At 39.8% G+C, this 18879-nt stretch overlaps 1 protein-coding gene across 3 annotated transcripts in view; it reads left to right on the forward strand.

The window, feature by feature from the left end:
- Positions 1-18879, forward strand: part of NXPH1 (neurexophilin 1) — a 402419-nt gene that overhangs the window by 63135 nt on the left and 320405 nt on the right. The gene's annotated exons all lie outside the window — the stretch shown is intronic.

Genomic DNA, 18879 nt, shown 5'->3' on the forward strand with positions numbered 1-18879 from the left:
CTGGGGAGGAAAGAAAGATAGAGAGGGTGCCTGGGTGCTCAGTCAGTTGAGCATCCAGCTTTGGCTCAATTCATGGGACTTTGAGCCCTGCATCAGGCTTGCTGCTGTCAGCACAGAGCCTGCTTCGGATCCTCTGTCCCCCACTCTCTGCCCCTCCCTCATTCATGGTTTTTTTTTTTCTCTCTCTATCTCTCTCAAAAATAAAAATAAACATTAAAAAACAGAAAGAAAGAAAGATAGGGAGAAGGAAAGAAAGAAAAAGAGAAAAAAACCTGTCTGCAGGCCTAGAATATCCCTAGGCAGCTTATTTGTGACTCCTCCTATAAATACTATGAATTCTAGAGATAGATTATTGTAATTTTGTTACACCTGGGAATCTTAATGTTACCACAGTGTTCTGACATAAGTTTTAGCACAGTTTTCTGGATGAATGTTCACCCACTCAATTAAAACTCTGTAACTCATCAGAATGTGAAATTCTGAACTAAGACTGGAAACAGTAAACTGACTAATTAAACAACATCACTTACTGTTAAAATACGAAGAGTTATTAATTTATAAAGCTAATTGGATTGGAATCCAGCTAAACTTAAACCAGAGTTACATTCTAATTGCTCTTTTACTTTAGAAAATATCAAAGACCAGGAGATGATATTTTTATGGTGACAGTTCTTAACAATCCATGCAGGTCTTCAATAGAAGCCTTTATTAGAGGAATGGTATTTGAAAGAATAAAGTGTAACAGGCTAACTTTATGGAGTTGACTCAGACTGCATTAGAAAAAAAAATAATTTATAAAGAATGTTAAAAAACACAGCCTTAATTCCATATGTACTAGTATCTAATACTCTCATAATGCATTTTTTAAAAATTTTGTTTTCTGGAATGTTGTCTGAAATACAGATTTTACAAACCGAGTTGTTTTCAATACTTACCAGTTACGAATTGTTTCCTTTGTGTTAATAGAGCTGTCAGGCTGTTTGTACTCATGTTGCCTTTGATGTCTATCAAGAATGGACACCCAAAGAGAAGGCTGGGAGGCCTGTTTGACGCAGCCCTCCTGTAGATGCAAAGTGACTGACTTTCCCAAGTGGAAGAGCGTATACAGACAGTGTGACAGGAGTAGAGGATGCTCTGTCTTCTGGGGCAAACGCCCACTGATATTTGAGCATTGCACTGTGAACAATTCTGTTCAGACATGTTTCTCAGATGTTTGCCTCAGATTGCAGGGGCTTTTCCTTTTGTAACCCAGGTTACAATAACCTTAGAGACCCCTATGAGTCCTTTCAGGTTTCCTGCTCGATGAGTTTCCTCTAGCTGTTAGCCAGCCTTCTGAAACTGTGTGGCCTGCCAAGCTTCTTGGGAATCCTGACCACATCCACTGTACCTTACAGTCCTGTCAGGAAGTGTCAACTGCAGTTTAATCCCCAATACCGAGGACGGTCAAAATGCTAATCCCCACCCACTGTGGGCTCCCAGGAGCGGTGCTGAGTCCTTACACAGGACGCTGGAGGCCTGTACGTGTCAAGGTTTGTCTCCTGTTGCAGCTGCCTGAGGAATCCTGAACCCTGCCTTGTGGCCACAGCTGTGGAAAGTCAGGCCCCGCAGGGCATCCCCACTTCCCAGCTCAACACTGCTGCTTGCCTTGCACGCAGATGCCTCTCAGGGCAGGTGATTTTTACCTCCTTGGGCTCTGTCATTCATGCATTCCACTTGGTGACCTTTCCTTCATGTCTCTTTACTGGGTGCCCATTTACGGGTGCAAACAGTGTCTCATTACCAGCTCCCTCGCTTTGTCATTTGCCAGCTTTGTGTCAGGCTGCGGTCTGTCAGCAGCCTGACACTCTCAGTTCAAAACCAATACTCCTGCTCATTGTTGCCCGCACATGTCTCCTCTCTCGCCTCTGTCTGCCATTGGACGGAGCCTCAATGCCATGCTCAAGGTGCCATTGTGTGGTACAAAGGAAGACAGGGTTAGGAGACACTCTGAACTCAATCACTTGTCAAAGATTATGTCTTTATGAGGCACTTTTAATTAGGCTTTGCTATTTGGTTTCTAGCTTTTCCCTACATCCCTCTCACCCTTCTTATCACTTATCCACATGCCCACCAGAGAGAACTGTAATAACAATGAAATGGGATTTTAACTTGAACAGCTATAGGACTTGAAAGGTGAAGGTCGGGGCAATAGCAATGCAATGAGTAGGAAGAACAAACAATTACAATTCAGTTGCCACCCATATACCTCTGTGGGGAAGACAATAAACAATCATAAGGCTCCTTTAAGGTTTTGCACAAGACAAGAAATCATCTACTTTGTTTTATGTAAGGCACGTTGCTTCTGAAGCTGCTTGGTCTTGTCATATGACTATACTTTCTTCTCTTCAAATGTTTCATTTCTCTCTCTCTTTTTTTTCTTACTGGATGTAGAAACCCTTTTCCTACCATAATGGCATTGAATTGTGTAGAACTGCATTTTGTTGACAGTACAAAAGAATATAATCTGGCTTGTTGTGTAAGCCAATACGTGTATGATGTGCCTACATTTCTACCTGGACTTCTGTTTCTGTGAGCAATGAGTGAGCACACACACACACACACACAGCTCCATAACAATCTCTTGTCATATATGCCTAGATGGTAACGTTTTATGTAAATAAAGTCTCTAATTAATTTTTATGACCCACGCAGGCTTCTGCAATTCCTTTTCTCAACACCAATGTGTACAGAGTTAGCATAATATTAAAGTTCTTTTATCAATTTTTATTCTTTAATCTGCTATCCTATTTCTAATTGGTTAACAGTGTAAAAGTATATTTTTTTCTTTTGAAATATTTTTTTCCCCTTAAACTGGAAAATTTTATAATTAGGTGGTGTGATAAAATCAGTAAAACAAAAAAAGACTCTCTCAAGATTTAACTTCCTGTGTGCTATCTTTGGACAGCGACTTTGCAAGGTGCCTGAGAATGCATGGCCTGAGAATTTGTTTGGACTGCACTTTTTTCAATAATTGAAGTAATAGTTCATGTGTGGATGCAGATTATAAAGTTCTGTAATAGTTCCCATTTGTTCATATTTTTATTCTTGCTGCCAACATCTGCTTTATTTTCTGAATGCATTTGTAAGTACTCTCTAGAAGCTATATGAGAATTTAACCTTCTCTCTTCCAGAAGATGAGGAAATACTAACAGATGAGGCTTTAAGGCATCTTTTTGCATCTTCCCCTATTCCCCCAAAACTGTGAATTTTATCCTATTTTGGTTTTATGATCCACACAGAGTAAGGACATAATTTCATTCATATTACCTCAGTCAGGTATGTGTACCAACAGGCATGTACTTTTTACACTGAGAGGAATTCTCACTGTTCGTTGCAGAGAACTTCTTTTTAAAATTTACTGGTAGTAGGATTTTTATTATATTTTAGTCTGGAAACAGAAGCATTCATTCCTCTGGGGTCTTTTTCTGTGTGTGGAGCCAAAGAAAGTCTCTAGAAGTCAGGAGCTGTGTCTTCGCTTTGTGTTGTTATGGGTAAATTGTAGAGGTTTCTCGTTACAGATTGTGCACTTGGCATCCTCTTACAGGCGCAACAGACCTTTCCACTTAGTTACAGGATGTGTTTCTGAAGACAAATTAAATCTTTTCCACTGAGAGCAGAGAGATCTTTTCTTTTTCCTCAGCCAGAAAAGATCTGGTTAGCTTATGTTAATAACAGAATCCCCCATATTATGGCATAACTCTCCCTGCACACCGTCTGAAATGCTGCTCATGTGATTGGGTGTAATCAGGAAGTGGGTGGTATGATTAAATAGGCCTAATTTATGTTGGGGGTAGCTTGGAGCTAGAAGCTTCAGAAAATATGTATAAGAACTTCTCACATTTTGTTACTTTAATTAAACAGTTTAAAATGCACATTTCCCCAGAATTTGATATCCTACCCCATCCAATAATATTCTATGTTGTAAATACATTGGATTCTCATAATCAGAAATTCTTGATAAATTTTACACCAACTGCCAGGAGAATAGTGTAGTTAAAGAATCCAGAGGGTGAGGTTGAAACAAGGTCAAATTAGAGGCAAAGACCTGGTGTGATCATCCCTATACATGTCTTAGGTTGGGTGCCTCAGAAGCAGGTCCCCAAGATGAGGATTAGTGTATGAGTGATTTTCTAAAGAAATGCACCCTGGCCAAACACAGGAAGTGAAGGAACTAAGGGTGTGATTCTGTGCTGAGATCCAGAGGAGACTGGCTTTGGTCTATACCACATGGAAATATTTGAGGCAAGAAAACTGGGCTTCTCTAATCCTGTGCTCCACGAATCACTAGCTAAATATTCTGACGGTGAAGCAAGCTAGTAGCTTGAGGGCTGTATGCCACAGAAGAGTAACAAGTGTTATCCAATAGAGGTTAAGGCACACTGCAGCCAGAAGAGGCTACAGAAATAGCAAAGGGCAAGTAGGCAGAGCATAACACAACTACATACTATAATTCCTGTGGAAGCTGGTTTGAGCTCCAGAGTACCACCTGGGTGTTTCCTCAAAGGCCAGTTGTTTTCCCTTTAGTTAAGCCTACTAGGATATGAGACCATTAACAGGAAGCTTGGGTACTAAATAGGAGAGAGATTCTGGAGCCTACTTCAATCTACTTGCCAGGTCTGATTGTGCACATCTCTTCCTAACTCCTAGCTCAGTGATGCACTGGTAACTTGCAGTCAACTATGGTGGCAGTGTTTCCATATGGATATTTGAAATCACCACATATTAGGGCTTAACTGGGGGCAGGTAGGGAGCAAAGCCAGTTGTAAAATGATTACCATCATACCACTCTGATGGCAAGCAAAAGTGTTAATAGAGAAAAGAAATTGTTAAAAGTGCACATTTATTCTATTAAATACACCAAATAACGTATACATTAAATAATATTAAATGATTTATATGAAAACATTTTGTAGTAATCAAGTGCTATACAAATGTAATTGTTGAAATTGCCTATTACAACATAAGAAACATACAACACTTCTCTCCAGAGCATCTAAAGTGGCAAAATACTGTAAAAATAATTGTGACAAGGTGATTCTTTAGTTGTTCTGATCTAATTGTTGCTGCTATCAGGCAAAAGCTATCCCAGAAGAGAGTTTACTTATCACTTTCTTCTTTTATTTCTTTTCCCAAGGTGCCTAGTTAATTGCCTTATGACTCATGTCTTATAGAAAATGTTTTATTGGGAGAGGTCACCACATAAATGCGTAATACTCTCTTTTCTGGTGGATATTGTGAGGAAAATAGACTAGTCCAAGAGAAAGAAGCCACAACAAAAAACCCCAAGAACTGGGGCGCCTGGGTGGCGCAGTCGGTTAAGCGTCCGACTTCAGCCAGGTCACGATCTTGCGGTCCGTGAGTTCGAGCCCCGCGTCGGGCTCTGGGCTGATGGCTCAGAGCCTGGAGCCTGTTTCCGATTCTGTGTCTCCCTCTCTCTCTGCCCTTCCCCCGTTCATGCTCTGTCTCTCTCTGTCCCCAAAATAAATAAACGTTGAAAAAAAATTAAAAAAAAAAAAACCCAAGAATTTCCAGTCTGCCTGAACATTTTAGTATATGGGCTGCCGAAGCAAGCACTGCCTGAAGATTTTAAAGGAACACAGTGCTCTTCAAACTTTTAAAAAACTCAGAAAACTCAGAAACTTTTTTAAGTGCTGTGTCATGAAATCTTGTTTGCGGGATGCAAGCGTCACTTCAGTTCATTTTGTAGCCACCAGCGTGCCATGGCTAGTACCCAGGCTCTGGGGAAGGCAGTGAAGAAAATTGCCCTGAAAAGATAGTCATACCCCTCTCCCATTCCAGAAAGGCATTGAGTCCTATTTGATAGCTGAGGTTTTGAAAGTTCAAGTATGGTAGGCAGAATCATATCCTACCTGCCAAAGGTTGTTTATATCCTAATTCTGAAACGTGGGAACATGTTATTTTACATAACAAAAGGGGCTTTGCAGATAAGATTAAGTCAAGGATTTTGAGTTGGAGAGATTGTCCTGGACCATCTGGATTCATCTAATGTAATTACAGCCCTTATAAGACAAATTCAGGAGGGTCAGAGCCAGAGGAGTGATAAGGAAGCAGAGGTCTGAGTGATTGGTGGGGGTGATGAGCCAAGGATGTGGCCTGTAGAAGTGGGGGGGAGGGGGCAGGGAGACAAGGAAGGATAATCTCCCCCAGGGCCTCCAGAATGAGCACAGCCTGGCCAACATCTGTTTTAGACTATTGCCCTTCAGAAGTGCAAGGTGATAAATTTGTGTTGTTTTAAGCACTAAGTTTGTGATACTTTTTACAGTGGCAATGGGAAACAAATACACCAAGGTTCTAGGCTCCAATATCTCCTCTGAAAGTACCCTTTAGTCCTCCTTTTTCATAGTGCTGTTTAGTGATTCCCATGAGCTAAGCAGGGACAGTAATAAATGCAGCTCCAGAGAGGAATGCTACACATGACTTTTAATGAGCTCAAAAAACTTTTCTACATTGATTCATTTATCCCAACAGATTTTTTTTTATTAGAAAGGATTTTATTCTAACTTAGCATACAAAAGCATTAATAGTTTCTAATATATGAAGTCTTTTCAAATTTTATTATCTTCCTGCTAACCTGATTTTTACAAGATAAGCATTTTCTATTACAAATGAATTAGGTATTCATTATAGAAAATTGGAAATAGAAGGAAAAAGAAAAAGCATCCATTTTCCCATTATCAGAGAAAACCATTCAATGTTTTTTCTTCCAGTGTTTTATGCACACTTTTTATGTTGATTGTACTTATTTACGTAATAACATTTTGCATCCTGCTATTTTCACTTAATACTATATAAATATTCACTGTATGCTTGTGAACTTATTGTGACTATAATTTTTTTTTTCTGTTCTCCAATTTGGATTGTTGAATAAACCCAAACCCAGTAAGGGTTCTTGGATACAAATATAAAAAAAAATATCAACTCTGACAAATGGAAACAGAAAAGCATATTATATTGAAAGGGTAATTTGGGTGACTTATGGAACTAATGGGCAGACTGGAAAATCAAGGGAGATGAGATGTAGCCAAGATCACATTGCCTAGGACACTTAGGATCCTGGTCATTGGGCTCTCTCTTCTGACTGTGCCATCTTTAAGAAATTATTTTTTAAGTGTTTTTATTTATTTATTTTTAGAGAGATAGAGAGAGGGCTCAAGTAGGGGAGGGGCAGAGAGGGAGAGGGAGAGAAGGAGAGAAAGAGAGAGAGAGAGAGAGAGAGAGAGAGAGAGAGAGAATACCAAGCAGGTTCGTAGCTGACAGCACAGAGCTTGAGGCAGGGCTTGATACCATGAACCTGTGCCGACATCATGAGTCAGATACTCAACTGACTGAGCCACCCAGGCACCCTTGACTGTGCAATCTTTAAATGTTGCCTCCAATACACAAAGAGGCCCAAGAAACCTGTCTGTGTGGTAGGAGGCTCCCTGCATAGCATAGAAACCTTGGAAAGAATATTCTGATATTACCCTCCTTAAATTATCAGGTTTTTATATTTTTAAGGGATTTAAATGCCACTTTGTGATATGTAGGTATCTACCCAAGGTTTCTAGGATAAATTCTGTCTTGGTTTACAGAACGTATTAAGATATCATCTCTATAAGGGACAGACATGGTATCTTGTGGAAGGATGTGATGTTCAAAAAAAATTTTGGTACCAAATTACAGCATGGAGCTAGCGATTTCCTAAGATTCTGAGGCAGGATGGTAAAAATATACTATGCACCTTGCCAGATTGTAGCAAACTGCTTCTGGACTTTTCTGGTTTTAGTGATACAGAGAGAGAAAAACATTTTTTAAAAATTGAAAGCCACATACTAGATACCCAAATCTGTATTTATTTGCTTCAGGAAGAACAACACAACTGGAAGAGCACTTTCACACAGTGCAATCAATTGATTAAGTGAGCATGTTGTTACTACCTTCAATTCCCTGAGACCCTAATGTCTTCTGCGTGGGCTAAACTGAAAGGTTAAATGGAATTTTCCATTTTTTGTTCCACAAATATGTATTCAGTGCCTAATGAATGCCACATCTATTCTACACCTTTGAGATATGTAGGTGAACAAAACAAAGGTTCCTGCCATCATGTAGCTTATATTCTAGTGGGAATCACCTCCTCTACATTTTTCATGTTTGGAGGAAGACACTCATCCTGGAGATTTACCCAAGTAGCCCTCCCTGCTTTATGGTCCTCACTTTCTACACTTGTCCTCAACATGGGTGGTACCACCTTCAGGGACATTTTGAAAATTTGTGGACACACTTTTGACTGCTCCATGATTGATCAGTGCTACCAGATTCAGCAGACGAGGGCCGGGAATGTTAGTCACCCTGCACACAAGGCAGACTTCTGCAAGAGAGCATTGTCCTACCCCTGCACAAATTGCAAATGATACTCCAGATATTCTAATAGCCTAATTGTGTTGAGGTGAACACAAGTTTTCAAAATCACATCAATGATGGCAATGCTGCTTCTGTGTCTTGAGTTGCCACATGACATACATATGTCACCCTTCATTGACAGATGTAACATTCACAGTGATTCTTTGTATGGGGCAAGTATCTGACTAATCTATTATGACTTCCAGTGTAATCATGCATTAATTATAAATTAATTTCCTTTTATTTCTTCTTCATATTATAGGTAGGCCATTCTGGTTGTTATGTATGTATGTATGTATGTATGTATGTATGTATGTGTGTGTGTAGATTGGTTATATTTATGAATTTCATTCCAGGGAAGTAAAGCAGGCTTTTAAAAATATTTTACAGGGACCCTGGGTGGTTCAGGCGGTTAAGTGTCTGACTTCGGCTCAGGTCATGATGTCACAGTTTGTGGGTTTGAGCCCCGCATCGGACTGTCTGCTGTCAGCACAGAGCCTGCTTTGGATCCTCTGTCCTCCTCTCTTTTTCCCCCTCCCCTGCTCATGCCCTTCCTCTTTTTCTGTCTCTCTCTGTCTGAAATAAATACACATTAAAATTTTTAAAAATGTTTCTCAAGTTTTATTGACTTGAGATTCACCACTTCACTAGCTCTACAAATCAAGGAGCCAGGAAGAGGAATCTGTCAGCTGATAAGTTGGCAATGGTATACCAGAATATAGGGAAATAAGTCATGTTATTGTGTTATTTATTGTGTTATTATACCCATAATATTTTGGGGGTTCCACCAGGGCTATGTTGATATGCTCTTTGTTTGGAATTTATCAATATTTATCAGAAGACCCAATAAGCCCCTATCTAACAGCTGAACTCCAGTGGTACTCTGAATAGCCAAGATTCAAAGTGAACCTTAGCATGTGACCATAAGTCCCCAGTGCCACAGGTTCTGTTTGAAGGCTAGGGGAAGGGTTCATAGAAAGTGCTTGTATTGAGTCCTCCTCAAGGACACCCCTCTTCCCCTCCAGTTAAGAAGCTCTTCGTCCATGAGGTATTGAGATCGTTGATGCTTATAGCTCAGATTAGGCCTCTCTTCACCAGCCTGGAGTCTTAACCAGTTATACAAACTAGGTAGCACTTTGGTGATCTGCTGGTACACTTTGGTGCCGTAGACTTCATGGTCAGTTGTTCTCTGTCAGAGAGAACAGCTGCAAGTCAGCCACTCCAGTTTTCACTCTGGCCCTCCTTTTTGTTTGTGGCAGCCACTCTTATCTTGTGTTAGGTGGTTCGGCAGTGCTTCTGAATCTCTGACATCTCAGGATCCTTCCATCCTCAGGGAGTTCAGGGGGTCTGTTTTGCTGCAGTGCCTCCCTCAGTATCCTGGTCTTAGTCAAGAGCCATTTAAAGTACTTTTCAGAGATATTAACACTCTCCTCACCAACGTATTTCTCACGGCCTTGATGAATATTGTCAGAGCCACTTGACTGCTATAGAGGATGGGTGGTGGTAGATGAGTTGCATATGATAGTTCATCCCATCATTCGTATTTCATGAGCTCTTTGTATATAGTCCTGTTTATAAACCAAGTTTGTTTGTTTGTTTGTTTTCTGGCATCTCATTTAGTGTTGCCCTCTGTTATGTCTTAAGTTTCAGGAAAAGCCTCCCAACACCAATTAAAACAGCTTGTAACTGCTTGAATTCGTTTCTCAAATCTACAGTCTCTGGTGAATGTACTTGTGCTGAGTACACTTGTTTGAAAAACTTCAGAATTCTTTCTACACATATTCCCCAGATTTTTCTGACTTAAAATTGTACATTCCAGCAATCCTTTTGGTGTAGAAACCTTTTCTGCAAGTGTTTGACTTTGTAATTTTATTTCCAAAACATGCTGGAATCTGACACTAGTTATAAGACTAGTGGTAGGGAGAAGCAAGGGATAAAGAGAAATGGATTTTTTTCTTGCAAAACAATTTCTTTATATGAGGTTATTAGAGGGCCTTCTCATTCATCACACAAGAGTGGCAGTTGACTGTTCAAAGTACTTAGAGACCTCCAAATCTTCCCTCGTGTATGAGTCAGTTTAAGTTGCTATGACAAAATACCATACACTGAGTGGCTTAAACAACAGGAATTTATTTCTTACAGTTCTGGAGGCTGGAAATCTAAGACCAGAATGCTAGCTGATTTGGTTCCCAGGTGAAGGCTTTCTTCCTGGCTTGCAGACAGCTGCCTTCTTGCTGTTTCTTCACAATGGCAGAGAGACAGCAAGCCCTCTCGTCTCTCTTTCTGTAAGGGCACTAATTCCATTGTGAAGACACCATTCTCATGAACTCATCCAAAATTAATTACCCCCCCCCCCAAAGGCCCCATCTCCAAATACTATCACACTAGGGATCAGAACTTCAACATATGAGTTTTGGCAAGAAATGATTCAGTCCATAGCACCATATATCCTCAGTATAATTTTCAAAGTCCAGTTACTTTCCAACGAATATTCTAGCTTTCACATGTGACACATGGTGAACATATGAATTTAAATGGATTTAAATTTAACATATAAGATGTGACTCAGGGGCATCTGGGTGCCTCAGTTGGTTAAGCATCCAACTCCTGATTTCAGCTCAGGTCATGATCTCATGGTCAAACCCCACATTGGGCTCTGTGCTGGGTGTGCAGCCTACTTAAAAAAATAATGTGATTCAGTAATTCCCAGAATAAACATTCTCAATTATTATAGATTTCCAACTGTCCCCTAGTGTGACTTTGTGCCACACTTTCAATATTCAAAATTCCAGGTATGGGTATCTGACTGATTGAGCCTGTGTTGCAGGCACATGGCCCACTTGTCTTCCACAGGGGGAGGCGAGGCATGGAAGTCTTTACCTCTTGGGATTTCCCCTAAATTGAAGGGATGTTCAGGTGCTAAATCGCAATTGTTTTCTATAAAGATGTTCAGATATTTTTCTTCAGTGTTCTGGCTATTTTAAATGACACTGATAAACAGCATAGTTTTCAGTTATTTCCTAGAGAGATTCTCCAAAGTAAAGTTGGGGGGGGTCAAAGATTTTATTTAAAAAATGTAGGATGTTTGATATATACTGTCAAATTGTTTTTTAAAATTTTGTACCAATTTGTTCTTACTCCAGCAGTGTTTGAGTGATCCTGTTTCACTGTGTTGTCTCTCCCACTGACATCAGACATTTCCTTTTCTGTCAACAGTCCATTATTTTTTGCTTGACATCAACTTTTTGTCTTTTAAAGAAACTTAGCATTTCCCATGCCAAAAAAGAAAAAAAGAAAAGAATAAAAGAAAAACAGAAGAAAATAAAAACCCTCCTCAAGCCAAATAATACTCATGTAAATTTACTCTTGGCAGAGCTACTCACAGCATCAGACCAATTTTGATATTTCTAGATTTTCCAGATTGAGCCAAGGTACACCCTTGCCATCTCTTTATGTCTTTCTTGGTACCACTATTATTATTATTATTATTATTATTATTATTATTTTAGGATGATTAAAAGTTATGAAATATTCTTTCTTTTAGATTGTATGGGTTTTGTATCTGAGGAGATGCCTCTCATAGCCAATATTAGGAGCACCTGCTAAGTGCCTGCTATATGTACAGTGTCATGGAAGACACAGCAATGGATGGAGATGCTAATTGGATTCAGTAACAGGATGGCTTTTCATTTCCAGATGTTTTTTTATAACCCTGTTTTCATCAAGGTCTTTGTTCATCCATGTATGGTGGGCTTGGCCATCTCCCTTAAGCCTGTGTCCAAGCCTTAAACTGTCAAAGCCCTTTATAAAATCCATCGGTGAAACTCTCCAGCCCTAGTACCCTCTCCCCTGTGGAGTCATTCTCTATTCTGCTTCTGGTTGTTCCTTACACCCTTCTCTTCTCCAACACATCTCTACCCATCAGCCCCACCCTTTTTAGGACAGCTCCTCAGTGTTTCCAAGAAAATGAGTAAAGGTTCCTAATGAAGCATATTTGATTATATATTTTTGTTGACCATTAACCTCTTCTTTGAAGAAATTAAACATACTTCCCACTGTGAGAGACTTTCACATACTACGTTCCTGACATACTACATCATTTTGCTTTAGCAGTGCCTCAGGGTCAGGCCTGCTTTCACTTTTCTGTCTCCTGACATGGATAAGACAGCCCTGCATGTGATCCCAGTGCTTCCTGGGGCCTCCTGCCCCAGGAGGACATGCTCATTGATGATGATTCTTGTATGCCCTTGGACAGAATTATCACTATAAAACAGTTGGTTAGCATAGGGTTTACTGTCTATAGTTCAATAGATGTCCAGTGGCTTTTCCACAAAGTGTGGCTCATGGATCACCTGAATCAGAAGTTCTGTAAAAGTGTAAATTCACTTGGCTCCTGTCAAAACTACTACTGAGTCAAAATCATTGAAGTCATGACAAAGTATTTGCATGTATGAACTGCCTTCTTTTTTCTCTTTTTAAAATTGAAGTGTCATTGATGTATATTCTATTAATTTCCAGCATACAGCATAATGGTTCAATATCTGTGTATTTTGTGAAATGATCACTGCAGCAAGTCTAGTCAACAACCATCACCATACTTGCTTATAAATGCTTTTTCTTGTAATGAAAACTTTTAAGATTTACCCTCTTAGCAACTTTCAAACATGCAATACAGTATTATTAACTATAGTTGCCATGCTATATATTATATCCTTATGACTTTTGATTCTCTTCATCCATTTTGCCCACACCTTCCCCCCATGCATCTGGCAACTACCAAGAAAGAAGTGTTGGTGAGGATGTGGAGAAAAAGGAATGCTTGTGCACTGTTGGTGGGGAATGTAAATTGGTATAGCCACTTTGGAAAACAGTATGGAGGTTTCCCCCCAAAATTGAAAGAAGAATTACCATATGATCTAGTAATTCCACTTCTGGGAATGTATCTGAAGGAAATGGAATCAAATGAAAATGAAAACACTAACTTAAAAACATATCTTCACCCCATGTTCATTGAAGCATTGTTTATAACAGTCAAGAGATGGAAACAACCTAAGTGATCATCAGTGGATGATTGGATAAAGAAAATGTGGTCTGATGATTGGATAAAGAAAATGTGGTCTATATAAATATGTCAGACAGAGAAAGATAAATACTGTTTGATACCATTTTTATCTTATTTTGGATTGAAAGTTTTTCTGAATATATAATTGAAAGCTGGAAATACTGTTTTGTCAGAATTGGAAGAAAATGCTTGATGGCAAGAATTTCCTGGGAGAACTCTTTCTAAACTTGAAACTGCAATTAGAGAGATAGAAAGTTTGAATCAGAATCCCTTGATATGAAAGCAAATAATCTGTATTTTTAATAAGAATTTTTTATTTTTATTATGTTTTGTTTTGTCTTTAACCAAAACTACTTCACTCTGAATTTGACTTTTCTAGACTTATTTTCACACTTCCATTTCATGGAAAGGATAGTTGGTTTATTCTTTTAACCAATATTTTGTCACAGAGATACAACTTTGAATTATACACTGCTACAAAAAAGAGCCAAGGTTTCTGCTTTCCAGAAATGAACAAACACTCAAAGTGGGGAGACAGACAAGTAAGCAATCAGTTCCACACAGCTTAAGGAGGGCTGTAGTAGAGGAGGGCGTCCAGGAGAGGTGGCAACTGAGCCTGGGGATTAGGTGGGGCTTCCTGCAAGTGCTAACAGCTGTGCAGGAAGGATTGAGGGCACAAGTGTGTCTGTGGTTTCTGCTCTGTGTGCACATGCGTGCGTCTTTTTGTGTTAGTCTGACTTTAACCATTTCCTTTCTACTATTTTCAGTTCTACTAGTTAAATCTCATTCATTTATGACATCCCTCTCCACCTTCTTTTATCCTCCCTGTTATGTGTGTATTCATTCATTCATTCATTCATTCATATTTTATTATTTATTTATTTATCTAAAATTTTTAAAAAATGTGATCCAGAAGTGTTTATTGCAGAAATTTGGCCTAGGTTCCAATTGGGTGGCCCCAGCTGAGGTTGGGCTTGGGGCCCCCTCATTTTTTTAAAAACTAAACCATTCTTGAAGCACTAATCTTCCCATCTCCTTTGGCCTTGACCTGCCAGATTTGTTGTTTCAACCCCTTATTCCTTCCGCCTCTATTTCCTCTTCTTCTCCCTTGTTCTTGTTAGACCTTGAACTAGTAAATGGATGTGTTCCTTAGGATCCCTATATTCCCACACCCTGTGCTGTGGACCCCATCAGTGACTGAAATGGCTAATTTCTGACATTGCACGAGGAGTTATGATTGACCCAAAACATATGAAATGACTTCTCTCTACTTTCTGCTGAGACTCAGGAGCAGGTGGTTTACCACAGCCCTCTCCTGCCATAGTTCTGCCTGACATCAAGTTCTCCCAAACTACATGCTGCCTCATTTGGATGAGTGAAGATTGTGATATTGCCAGCCCTTCAGAAAGACTTTAAAGATGTTGTTCATAAAGTATCTCTGGATCAAGATTCTTGGAGCATCTAAGGTAACAGTAATTTGGGTTCATTTTTGTGTTGGTTGCTGCCTTCTTCAGAGTGTGCTTAGCCCAGTGACAAATTATGTACTGACTGGGCCTCTTCATCCCTTCTTTATCTTTTAGAAACTGTATACATCTCAATTTTCTTCTCATTTTCTTCCTTTAAGGTGGGCTTCAAGGTAGGGCAAAGGTAAGGTAGTGAAACGTTGAATATTTGGAAGGATTTGAGCTAAGGGAAGATTCAAATGTGGGCAGGAAGGGGGCTTTAAGTGTGTGCTGTGAACCTGTATAAGACACATCTTATGAACCACTTGCATCCTTGTAGCCATGTTTCAGTGACCGGTTCTATGCATCATTCAGGCAGCTTCTCACAGATGTCGTCTGTTAGCACCTTACCTCAGGTGCTAATATCTATCTTGCTCCCTGCCCCTGAGCTTTTCTAGTGCCAAACCTTGACCTCCATGCATGTGAATCCCGAAAGTGCATCTGTGGAGACATCCTTGACCGCTGGAAACAGAAGCCAGTGGATAAATTACATCTATCTCCCTTTTGTCTCCTGGATGAACAGTTGTGACATTTCCTAAGGCTGCTCAGAAGGTTACAGCAAGATCAAGCATGAGTCACATATAGCAGTGACAAACTCTGTAATGCATCCTTGTATTATTCTTTCCTCTTTCTCTGTTTCACTCTCACTGCCGCTCCATGAATCATATTTCCTAAAGAAACTACCTGCGCTTAAGATTTTACATCAGTCTCTGCTTTCAGGGGAAGCTCAGACTGTGACATCAAGATTGGAGGGCAGAAATCCAGCCAACGCTGTTCACCAAAACCTATGCCCTGTTGCTTGGCTTCATTCTTCCAGAGGAAGGGGTAACCTTTTCCTTGTACAAAAATGTTATCTGCTTGTCAATCCCTACATTAGGGTCTACGTCTTCCTAGCGGGGAGCTTTTCTAACTTGTCTGTTGAGAGGGAGGAGACTTTAAAAAATGTATACAGGCACCTTATAGGCTAGTATTGGCTCTCATTCCAAATCAGGTTAACAGATTAAATGATCGGCTAAGATTTAGTTCACACTAAAAATTAAAGAGTATTTTTCAGATGTTGGACAGGGCTGGATGGGGGGCAGAGGGAAGAAGGGAGACTGAGATGGATAATGGCTGAAAGAGATGGTGGTAGAGGAGGAGGAGGGTAGGGTGGCTGATATACTAATGATGTACCTAGTTGACATACCTAGTCATGAGCATGGCTTCATTCTCAGGTCAATATTATGATCCCATATGGGCTGAGCTTTATAATGGGTGTAAAAAATGCTTTGGAATGCTCTCACACTCTGATTGACATTTTTATCCTTCCTTCTCTACCAAGGCTTCCCTACTGGGTCCTTAAATTGTACCCCAAATTTAGAGAGTACACAATTATGTGAATTATTTTTTGAGGGAAGTCTATAACATTAAAGAAATTCTCAAAAGGATCTAAGACCCAAGGCAGGTCAAAAGCCAGAGTAGATGAGGGATCTGGCCTTCTCCCTCTGAGTCTCTGCAGTCCAGACATGTGTTCAATCTTATTCGGTATCTGCTTGTATCCCAGCATGCCCTGTGGCTCCTGGGGCTCTGACTGATGCACTCCCACCGACCAAACACCCTTCCAGCTCTCAAGGATACCACTTCACATTAGTAAAGTGTAATACAGTGATTCTTCCCTTTCTACTGAATTGCTCTTAAAAGTTTTTGCTTGCATTCTCCTAAAAGGAATTTTGAAAAAGTGTTTACAACCTCACATCTAAAAATGGATATATAAAATTTTTATCAAGTTTAAATAGCTGCAGAAGATGTGTATTCTGGCATATTGTATGTACTTTAAATATATTTGAACCAAAACTTTAGAGTTTCAAATTTAGCTCATTCAGTATATGCAAATGTCTGACACATAATATAATTAGCAAAGTCAATCCTTGCAGTTGAACTTATCAGCCAGATCAAAGTTATTTTTCTCCAAGAAAAAGTGTTAGACTTTAATTCTTCTTTTAATGCTTATTTGTTTATTTTGAGAGAGAGAAGGGAGGAGGGGAGATAGACAATCCCAAGCAGACTATGCTCTGTCAGGGCAGAGCCCTACACGACGCTCAATCTCAGGAACCATGAGATCAAGACCTGAGCCGAAATCAAGAGTCGGATGCTTAACTGACTGAGCCACCCAGGCACCCCTAGACTTTAATTCTTGAAAAATTCACATCAATGTATTACCACATTCCTGTGATAATCTTCTTAGTTCTGAATTAAAATTCTTAGGTTTGTAGGCTTATAGTAGTAATCAAGGAAGTAAGTAGGCAGGAGAGAGAGAGATTGGCTACAGGTTAAAAAAAAATAGCTCTGGTCATTATTCCTTCCTGCATACTCTTTGCTTTCCTCCCACTAGACTCACCCTCAGAGGCATTTGAGATGTGTCCTCTGGTGTGCTTTGTAGGTGGTTTTATACCTTAGGGCAGTTTACCACAGCTAAATAAAGTGTGGGGAAGAGGTGTTTTCTTTTGTCAAGTGGGAGAAGGGTTGTTGTGAGGGGAAGAAGAAAACCAGAAAATGGTTAGAAGGAGAAGCATTCTCAAGTATGACAGACATCTTTTTTTTTTTAAATAATTTTAGGTTTATAGAAGAGTGGCAAACATAGTCTAGAGAGGTTTCATGTACCCTTCACACAGCGTTAAGAATGCTGAACTCTTTCCAGCTCTGCCTGTAGCTCTAAAGTCCTGTCTCACTATGGTCTTCAGATCTGCTTTGCAGGGGAGAAGGCTAGAGGATCCGTAAGTGCTGCCAAGAAACTAGGGCGTCTCTGTTCCCAACAGAGAATGTGTGGCTTGTGACCTGGCAACTGTTTTGGGGCCAAGTCAGACAAGAGATTCTCCTCCTCATAGAAATCACATCTCAAAGTTAATAGCTTGGATCTATCCTAAACCAATAATTGATCTCTAGGCAGCTACTGTTACATACTACTGCTACCTTGAGAACACATCACTACTGTGTAAGCCAGCCACCACCAAAAAGGAGGCAAAGGAAAGGAAGGATCAGTTCAGCCACTGGGTACATTGGGTAATACTAAATCGTTACCTATGCCACTTAGTCTTAGAGCAAACATGCCATCAAGGTTAATCTTTGTATAACTTCTCATCTTACTGTTACCTTTACTCTAATTCCTGGCTTTCTGTCTCTTAGAGTAAACTGTTTCTACAAGCTTGTAAGCATTATTATTTCTGATGAAAATAAAGGTGTTTCTTCCTCCAAAGCAAAAACAAAAAAATCCAGCTTCTGCTTATGTTAACATCTCACACAACTGTGGTGTATTTATCAAAACTGAGAAGTTAACATTGGTACAGACTTTACAGAGTGGTACACATTTCACCAGTTTTCTGGTGTCTTCCTAAACTCTTCAGTCAGTGACTGTATTTTGATCTTTTCTTGTCTTTCATGGCTCAGATGCTTTTGAGGCATACTTGTCAGGTATTTTGTAAAATCTCTATCATTTTGGGTCTGTCTGATGCTTCCTCATGGTTACACAGGGGTCATGCAGTTTTAGGAAGAACACCCTGGAGGTGAAGTGTTCTCATTGCATCATATCAGGGATACATGATATCAACATGATTTGTTACTGCTGATGTTAACCTTGATTGCTAGGATATGTACTGTATGCCAGTTTTCCACAGAAAAGTTACTATTTTTCCCTTTCCATTTTCTATTTGATGGCGTCACTAAGTACAGCCCGCACTCAAGTGGAGAGAAATTAAGCTCCACCTCCTGGAGGGAGGAGTATCAAAGCATGTGGATACATGTTAAAACCACCACAGTAATTAATACATATTTTGGGAGAGATTCTTTGAGGCTATTCAATGGTCCTGTTTCTTATTAAAGTTTGCCCACTAATTTTAGCAT

This window comes from Prionailurus viverrinus, chromosome A2 (assembly GCF_022837055.1).
Source record: "Prionailurus viverrinus isolate Anna chromosome A2, UM_Priviv_1.0, whole genome shotgun sequence".
In the NCBI taxonomy this organism is placed as follows: Eukaryota; Metazoa; Chordata; class Mammalia; order Carnivora; family Felidae; genus Prionailurus; species Prionailurus viverrinus.